Source organism: Octodon degus, unplaced genomic scaffold, assembly GCF_000260255.1.
Source record: "Octodon degus isolate 3935 unplaced genomic scaffold, OctDeg1.0 scaffold00027, whole genome shotgun sequence".
In the NCBI taxonomy this organism is placed as follows: Eukaryota; Metazoa; Chordata; class Mammalia; order Rodentia; family Octodontidae; genus Octodon; species Octodon degus.
In genome coordinates this window covers 11,491,171-11,499,686 of record NW_004524603.1, presented here as the reverse complement: position 1 = coordinate 11,499,686, position 8,516 = coordinate 11,491,171, and the positions used below count along the sequence as shown (strand labels likewise).

The 8,516-nt window shown below is 39.5% G+C and overlaps 1 pseudogene; it reads left to right on the top strand.

The window, feature by feature from the left end:
* Nucleotides 1–2,123: 2,123 nt before the first annotated feature.
* Nucleotides 2,124–8,516, top strand: part of LOC101565327 — a 22,521-nt pseudogene continuing 16,128 nt past the window's right edge.

The window sequence follows — 8,516 nt, the reverse complement described above, 5'->3', positions numbered from 1 at the left end:
ATTAATTAAAAATTAAATATTTCAAAACAATTGAACTGAGAAAAAATTTTCATGATAGTAAAGAAATACTAAGAATAAAACATAAGACAAATACTGGAATGGCAAATAAATGACCAGCACTTCTAACTGTTTGGGGATAGAATATTGCGCAAAGTACTAGTGTGTTATGGACACAAATAATGTCCATGACACTTACTGGTGACCAGGCGTCACTTGTGGGACTGAGCTACTGCTACTTCCTTGAAATCCACCCTGTAGACCGAGATGGAATCATGACCCATAGGGTGGAAGAGAAGTCCATTTGTAGAGAGTGCTGATGGAAATATTTTGCTGCTCGACACAAAAGAATAACTGAAAGACTACTATTGTATACCTCTTATTCTCCTCTGTTTAATTGTTTGCCCTATTTGGTAGGTTCTTTCCATTCTCATTCATGGAGTTGTGATCCTTTTGTTCCCTCTCTAGAACATCATATAGTAGTCTGTGTAGTCTTGGCTTTGTCATCATGAAATTCTTAAGTTGTTCTTTGTCATGGAAGTATTTCACTTCTCCATTATACTTGAAAGAGAGTTTTGCAGGCTATATCAGCCTGGGTTGGAATTTGTTTCCTTTCAAGACTTGAAGTACTTTACTCCATGCTCTTCTTGACTTCATGGTTTGTGCAGAGAAATCTGCCATTATTCTGATGTGTTTTCCTTTAAATGTGATCTGTTTATTTTATGCTTTTAGTATACTGTTCCTGTGCTGAATTTCTGAGATCTTAATTATTATATGTCTGGGTGTGGTTTTCATTAGGTTGATGTTATTTGGAGTTCTATATGCTGTGGTTAATGAATGTCAGATTGTTGTCCCATATTTGGGAAGTTTTCTGCTATTACTTCTGCCCATATTCTTTTTATATCATTTGTATTGACTCCTTCCTTCTCATTGATGCCTATTAGTCTCACATTGTCCATCTTTATATCATCTTGCAGGTACTGAATTATTTTTCCCTGCATCCTAGTTGTTTTTAAGAGATCTTTTCTTTCTTTTTCACTAGCTGCAATGGTGTCTTTAAGGTCTGAAAGTATATTTTCACTTTCACTCAAACGGTTTTGTCTGCTTGTGATTGAGGTTTTAATTTCCTGTATATCACTTTGAATTTGCTTCATGCATTCTATGTGTTTCCTATGTTGGTCATTCAAGGATTCTACCATTTTTATATTCTGCTCTATTTTTTAATCAGTGTCTTCTTTAGAAGCACTTAGTACTTCTTTGATTACAGTTATCATTTCTTTTTTTACTTCAGAAATTATTTCTGATCTGATTTCCTCTATTCCTTTCTTCAGTTGTTTCTTTACTTCCCCAACGCTATTATTTCAGAGATTTCCAGTGTTTGATTTAAAATTTCTTTTATGCTAGTGTCTTCTGCATTTGTTCTAGGTGTACTTGGGACCTGAGACTGCACTTTGTTCCTTCTCTTTGTCATTTTATATACCACTGTCTTCTGGCCTTTGGAGTAGAGCTTAGATGGAGTTATTACCTTAGTACCAGGTCTGGATCTATGAAGTTCAGACTTCTTCAAGTGGGTGTGGCTTGGGTCTGGCTGCTGTGCACAACTTCTTCCTACTGCAGGCCTTGGAGCTGAACCCTCTGTGCCACTCTGGCAAATTGTTTTGCTCCTGAATCAGCTGGGTGGGTCTTGCCTCTAGCCTCTTTGCAGGGAGTTCTACTGAGGGGTTCCATGCCAGGCCTTGGCTCAGGGTTGAATGAGGATCTAGTGGGCCCTGGACAGTCTCACTCACGTGCTGGGCCTGCGCTCTGGGTCAATTCAGGATCCAGTGGGCCTGGGTCATCTCACTCTGAAAGGTGTTATTTAATTTCCATGTGTTTATGGGTTTTTTGTGGTTCCCTTTGTCATTAATTTCCAGTTTCATTGCAGTATTGTCAGATAATCCTTCTTTACCTTTGAGCATTAGATATTTTGTCTTAGCAATGAGACGTCATTAAGATAGTTATCAAAATCTTTAAACATTCACTTAAGCATACACAAATTTATTTCATTGTCTGAACATTACACAATGACAAATGGCATCAATAAAATATGTTAACTCCAGTGTACGTTTAAACACTCCTCTTAAACCATGATAATCATTTCTGTGTCCCAGAGCTATGGTAAATCATTCTACCTCCACTCAGAGTTCATTTTCTTGGGATTCCCTCTTGACCCAAAGATGTGCTTGCTCTTCTTTGGCCTCTTCTCCCTGTTCTATGCCTTTATCCTGCTGGCAAATGGGCATATTCTGGGCCTCATCTGCCTAGACAGCTGGATGAACACCCCTATGTACTTCTTCCTCTCCCACCTGGACATAGTGGACATTGCCTACACCTGCAGCATGGTACCCCAGATGCTGGTGAACCTGCTAAGCCCATCCAAGCCCATCTCCTTTGCTGGCTGCATGACCCAGACCTTCTTTCTTTTGACCTTTGCACACACATAATGTCTGCTGTTGGTGGTGATATCCTATGACTGCTATGTAGCCATCCGCCACTCTCTGCACTACTCTGCCATCATGGGCTGGAGGGTCTGGATTGCCCTGATGGTGGCTTCCTGGACCATTGTAATTCTTCTGTCCCTCATTCACCTAGTGTTACTTCTACCTTCACTTTTTTCATGTCCAAAAGAGTCAGTCACTCTTGCTTGCAAAATCATGTCTGCACTTAAACTGGCCTGTGACAGCACTTACATCAATGAGAACATTCTTTTGGAGAACATTCAATGTCTGTGCTGCTGGGTCCATTCTCTCAACTGAGCACATGCCTCTCCACCAGCTCTTCCCACCTCCGTGTGCTGACTCTTCTTTGGCATGGCCATGATCATGTGTGATGCACTCAGCTATGGGAACATTTCAATCCAATGCTCAACCCTTTGATCTAGAGTCTTAGGAATTGAGCAGTGAAAAACACTTCAAAGAGAATTCTTGGAATAGAGACCTTTGAGGAAAGATTGCTTTATTCACTTTAGTGACCAATGAAGTTGGCATTTTAAGAGGTTCTGACCATCTAGAGATTTAGCACTACTTCACACAATTCTTTGTAATAGACCTGTCTTCTCTATTGTTAGTATTGCTGGTAATACTGACCAGCAGCAAATCATCCTGCAGCTGGTCAGTAACGGGGCCATCATTGGAAGCCATAGTTCCCATATGATGCCCTTAATAATATCTTCATGGACATACGATCCCTATCTCACACAACTTTGTCCTAAGGACATTACTTACTACTGAGGGCTTTGCCAATACCACATGTGGCAAAATAATTTTGCAAATGACTACATGTGAGATACCTCATTATGAAGGCTCACGATTTGTATCATCACAATGAAACTTATGAAAGTTGTTTTGGTAAAAAAGAAGAAGTTGTTACTCACTGTTTCTCAAACTTATCTGATCAGATGACTTTTTTTTCATATAGTGATTGTTTCCTAGAAGAGGAGATTTTGATTTTAACTAAGTCTTTATGAATATTCTGAAACCACATCTTAGGGTAAATGGTAGAGTGTGGTTGAATGGTAGAGTATTTGTGTAGCAGTATTTGTGCAACAACAACAACACACACACACAAATGATTCCACATATATTTTTTCATGTTTCCCCACTAGATAAAAATGTATAGTTTTAAGACTTTTAAAACTAAACAAGCATAATTGCAAAGACCTGGAAATATTTCAAATCTCATTATCTATGTACTTAAGGTAGAGAAAACATGCAATTTTCAAATGATGTACTTTCCTAGGTTTTAATCTGGTACCATAAACATTTTTATTTTGGACCTTTTGCATTTGTGTTTATTCTTCATTTAGCTTTTAAAGCACTGTGATAATTGAATATTGAAACAAAAACAATAGTGAGCAGTGAGTATATGATTGTAGTCCTTCGTGCACTCACTACTACACACTACGTGCCAGCCGTGAGCATTATTCACTAGCCGGCTCCATTAAGCAGTCTGACATTGAACACCACCAAAAAAAAAAAAAAAAGTAAATCCTTATAATCTTCAAGATTTTTCACTTGTATATCCCAAAGGTATTTTGTAACCAGTGGGCATATGGAACTGAAGATAGAACTATGCCCTAAAATGATTGTTTTTAGGAATGTTGCTTCAGGTTGCAACTATTTTTTCCTGATTTTTACATTTTCTGGATGTCTCCTGGAACATCAATAGAAAAGGTTCCAATATTTATAGGAGGTAAATGATACAGCAAGATTTTCATGTGAACAGGAGCTGTTAGCGTGTTCATCCTTGGAGCAGATGTGTACAGTCATACCAAGTTTGCACCTTCTCAAAATTTGATAGCTGTGAGAGATTTTCTTTAGACTTATGCTGTAACACTATCACATCTAGGATTACACATAAGGAACTAACTGAATGATGACTTGTATGACTGATTCATATGAGATTTCTAAAATAACACTTTGGCAGGGTCATGTCCAATAAAATAATGAAGTGAAATACAAATAAATATGACACTGCCTTAAGTATAAAATTTTCTCAAACAGCACAGACAGGAAACTTCAAGGGGATGCTCCATTTGCCAGAATTCTTTCTGCCTTCCATGAAGGACTGAATACAGACTCTCCTCACACCAAAACAGAGATCACAGAAAACTTCCAGCAGACTACTTGCGCTGGTGCTTTGTTCCCCAAAATCCCTCCTTCCAGGCAGGTCCTCATAGATCCTCCTGGCCATCTTGCTCCTCTCTCACTCCTCAGGCTGCCCCACATCTCCCTCAGCAGCTCTCTCAGCTCTCTCATCTTCATTAGCCTCTCCACACGTTGGAGTGATCCATGCAAACACATCACCTCTTGGGGTCCTTTCTTCCCCTTGCACTGCAGCACAGGGTCCCAGATAACTTTCTGGAGAAGCCTAGCTGCACAAGTGACATCAGAAGGTCACTCATGATTGCACTGATCCTGCTTCCTGAGACTCAAGTGAACCAAGTGGAGACAGGGAGAAGACAGTACTGGGGTTCATTGGAGGCCAATCACACCAAGTATCCAGGGACAGAAAGGAGATATCACATCGCAGAGCTGTGCTGTGTGGTATCTGAGTCTCCTAATTGTGGGTCCTGCTGGGATGAAGAAACAGAGAAACAAAATTGTTTCTGGCTTCTTCCCAGCAGAGACTGGCAAGTAGGGTGTCTCGTGGCCCAGCCACACCAGTGATCCTTCAAGAGCCACCAATTAGCTTGAGCCCTGGAGAGTCAAACGTCCTCTTCTGAGGATTCTGCTGCATGTCAAGCAGGCACAGAAACCAGGGTTCTGCATCTGCCATGGAAGCTCCGAGCAAGCAGGGCACAGTCCCAACCTCCCAGTGCCTCCCTTACTGAGATCCTTCAGACCAAGTGTGGGTACTGACCTGGGAACTTACTGCTCTGTATGACCAATTCCTCTCTGCACAGGTTGTAGCATCTCATCTTGGGTTAACTCTCACTGTGTTACTGCCATTCTTCATTTCACTACCAGAAAGAGAAATAAATTGTCTCTATTAATGATAAATATATATATCTGAATCATTCCCATCTTATATAAATACTCCCAGAAAAAAAATGTGAGCCTGTGATGGACAAATTATATAAAAGTGTTTAGGATCTGGGAGTTTTATTCATCAGAGGGGAAATGTTGGTTTATTTGAGGATAAAGACCCTAAACAAAGAGGCAAGGAATTTCTGAATTATGCATAGAAATCAAATGCATGGAATAATTTTCAAAAGAAAATTCCAGTACTGTATGCACTGGTATTACATTGCATAAATTAAGATATGCATGTTATTTTATCATTATGAATTTCATTCTTGTCACTCCAGTCAGAATATGTGTTTAATTTATGAGGACATTTGTTGCAGTGGAATACAAAGCCAAATGGGTGGTTGTTGCATGCTTATGTTCTATTGAAAATGCCACTCATATCCTTCACACCTAAATATCCTTAACAGATGCGTGCATATATGTTCAACTTACTATGGCTTGAAAGATGTGTCCCCTCTGTGGGTACGGAAAGAGTGTAGAAAAGGCCTGGATGCCTTAGATCACAGCAAACAGAAAAGGGTGGACAGTCAGCAAAACTTAAGATTTTTTCGAAGGATGTTTGTGTTTAATGTCTACCTTGTGATTAGTTTCCTCTCTTGGTCCTGAAGGACAGCATCCCCTGAAGTACTCCTCAGCTCAGAACCATCAACCTGCCACACTCTCTGTGCACAGTGTCCAGTACACGGCAGGCCCTCAGGGTGTGGCCACTCATCCTCAAAATACCAAGCAGCGTAAGCACAGGAAATTGAGCCTTGCTTCCTCTTCCAGGTCCACAGCAGCACCTATGTCCAGAGAATCACTCAGCTTCCCAGCCCACCCCGCTCCCTGATGTTTCTTCACACAGTTATCTCATAAACGCAACTACATCGGGGCTGAATTCATTCATTCATTTCTCAGGCTCTCCTCCCTGTATCAGTGGGACTATATCAAAACACCTGAGTTTGATTTTAGAGGTACCAAACTATCCACTTAAATATTTCTTGATATTTTTTGGTTTTTTACCTCTACTTGTTATTATCTTCAGTTACGTGTGAATTTCTCAAGTCTGTTTCCTCAGAATGCAATGTTCCTCACATACAAGCTCCCTGGGCATCACTTTTTCACATCTGCATGGCTATTGATGTTGATTAAGCTAGGGACGGACCCAAACTGTCATGGTGGCCATAGTGATCACAGAAGAGTAGTTAGGATGTTTTTCATTTATAAAAGCAAGGACAACTTTTAAACTACCACTTGTTCTGTTGAAGAAAATATGGTATAAGATTCAACATACAAAAGCAAAATTCCTATTTAGCATATTTCTAATTCATATACTAAACATATTATCCCCCACTTGCTGATACTGACATTGCAGAGTGACAGATACAGTGAATTATGAATTGGTTGATATTTCTATTCGACTACTTACATACAAAATTGCAAGAAAATCATTCATGGTGTGTTCAAACGTTGTTTGTGTTCAAAGCAGAAATCACTGATTTTGGATCCCAGATAGAGAGTATGTATTAAGGGTGCATATTATACAAATATGAAGGGTAGATTTAAGAGCTACTCAATCTATTGCTTCCTTTTTTAGTTCTAGGTATATGTAGCCTGAGAAAAATCTAGAAAATGAGCCCTATCTAGCTGATGCATAAGAAATTGTGACTGCAGGTGCTTTTACAAACATGGGTACATGTACCGAGGCATAATGATCCCCAATGTCCATTCCATAAGAACTGATGAGAACACATGGCCACCTGCATAGATGTGCACACAGAACCAGGCTTGTAGCGCTGGACACTTGATGAAAGCAAGGGACCGAGCTCTATGTACTGTTACAGAAGCTTTCTGCGCTAATCATTAATCAATTCTGTGAATCATCCAGATGGTCAGCTGCCAAGTTGAAAAGGCTGATTTGCTGCCATTCTTGGGGAAGTGATACACATTTTGGACGCATAAGTGTATATACAGAAATTCATATATTTGTGTAGAAATAAGCAGATAAACATATACACACTATATGTCATCATATATACATATAGTATCTACACTACTTTCCTCCTACTCCACAAGGCAAAACTACTCACATTTTATGTATGTACTAAAACATCACATTGAACAATATGCATGAAACTAATTATTTATCAATTAAAAATAAAATAATGTAAAGTTGATCTTTCATGATTTGTGTCGAATAAGATAGAAGGCTCTCTCCAGATGGTAGTTATGATTTAAATAATGATAATTGAATCATGATTTCTACCAAAACAATTAACATTCTCTACTGGAACTCTTCTCATTTTGAGAATAGTTATTCTGTCTACTATACAAGGATATTGTTACTGTTTTGCACCTATGAAATTCTGAATAATCTATGTTCTTGGATAATATGTCTTTGAATTTTCAGGTTCCTAATTAGATCAGAGTCAATGACTGCAGGTAGCTAATTGCTGATGGCCTAGCTCCTGTCTAAAAATGGGATACCAAATTTAAAGTTTAGTTCATAAAAAGAGTAATTTTTGATTGTTTAATAGATAATACCTAATTGTAAATTGAATGGGTTCTTAAGAATACTTCCACACAGTAATAAATGTTTCCCAAAAAAGTTCACATAGCTATCTGATTCTCTCCCTGACAGTGAAATGAAAGAAAATCAGACAGAGGTCACAGAATTCATCCTAATGGGATTTTGTCTTAGCACCAAGATTCATATCATCCTTTTTGGGGTTTTCTCTCTCTTCTACGCCTTCACCCTGTTGGGGAACGGGCTCATCCTGGGCCTCATCTGCCTGGACCGCAGGCTGCACACCCCCATGTACTTCTTCCTCTCCCACCTGGCCATCGTGGACATCGCCTACGCCTGCAACACGGTGCCCCAGATGCTGGTGAACCTGCTGAGCCCAGCCAAACCCATCTCCTTTGCTGGCTGCATGACACAGACCTTTCTCTTTTTGACTTTTGCTATTT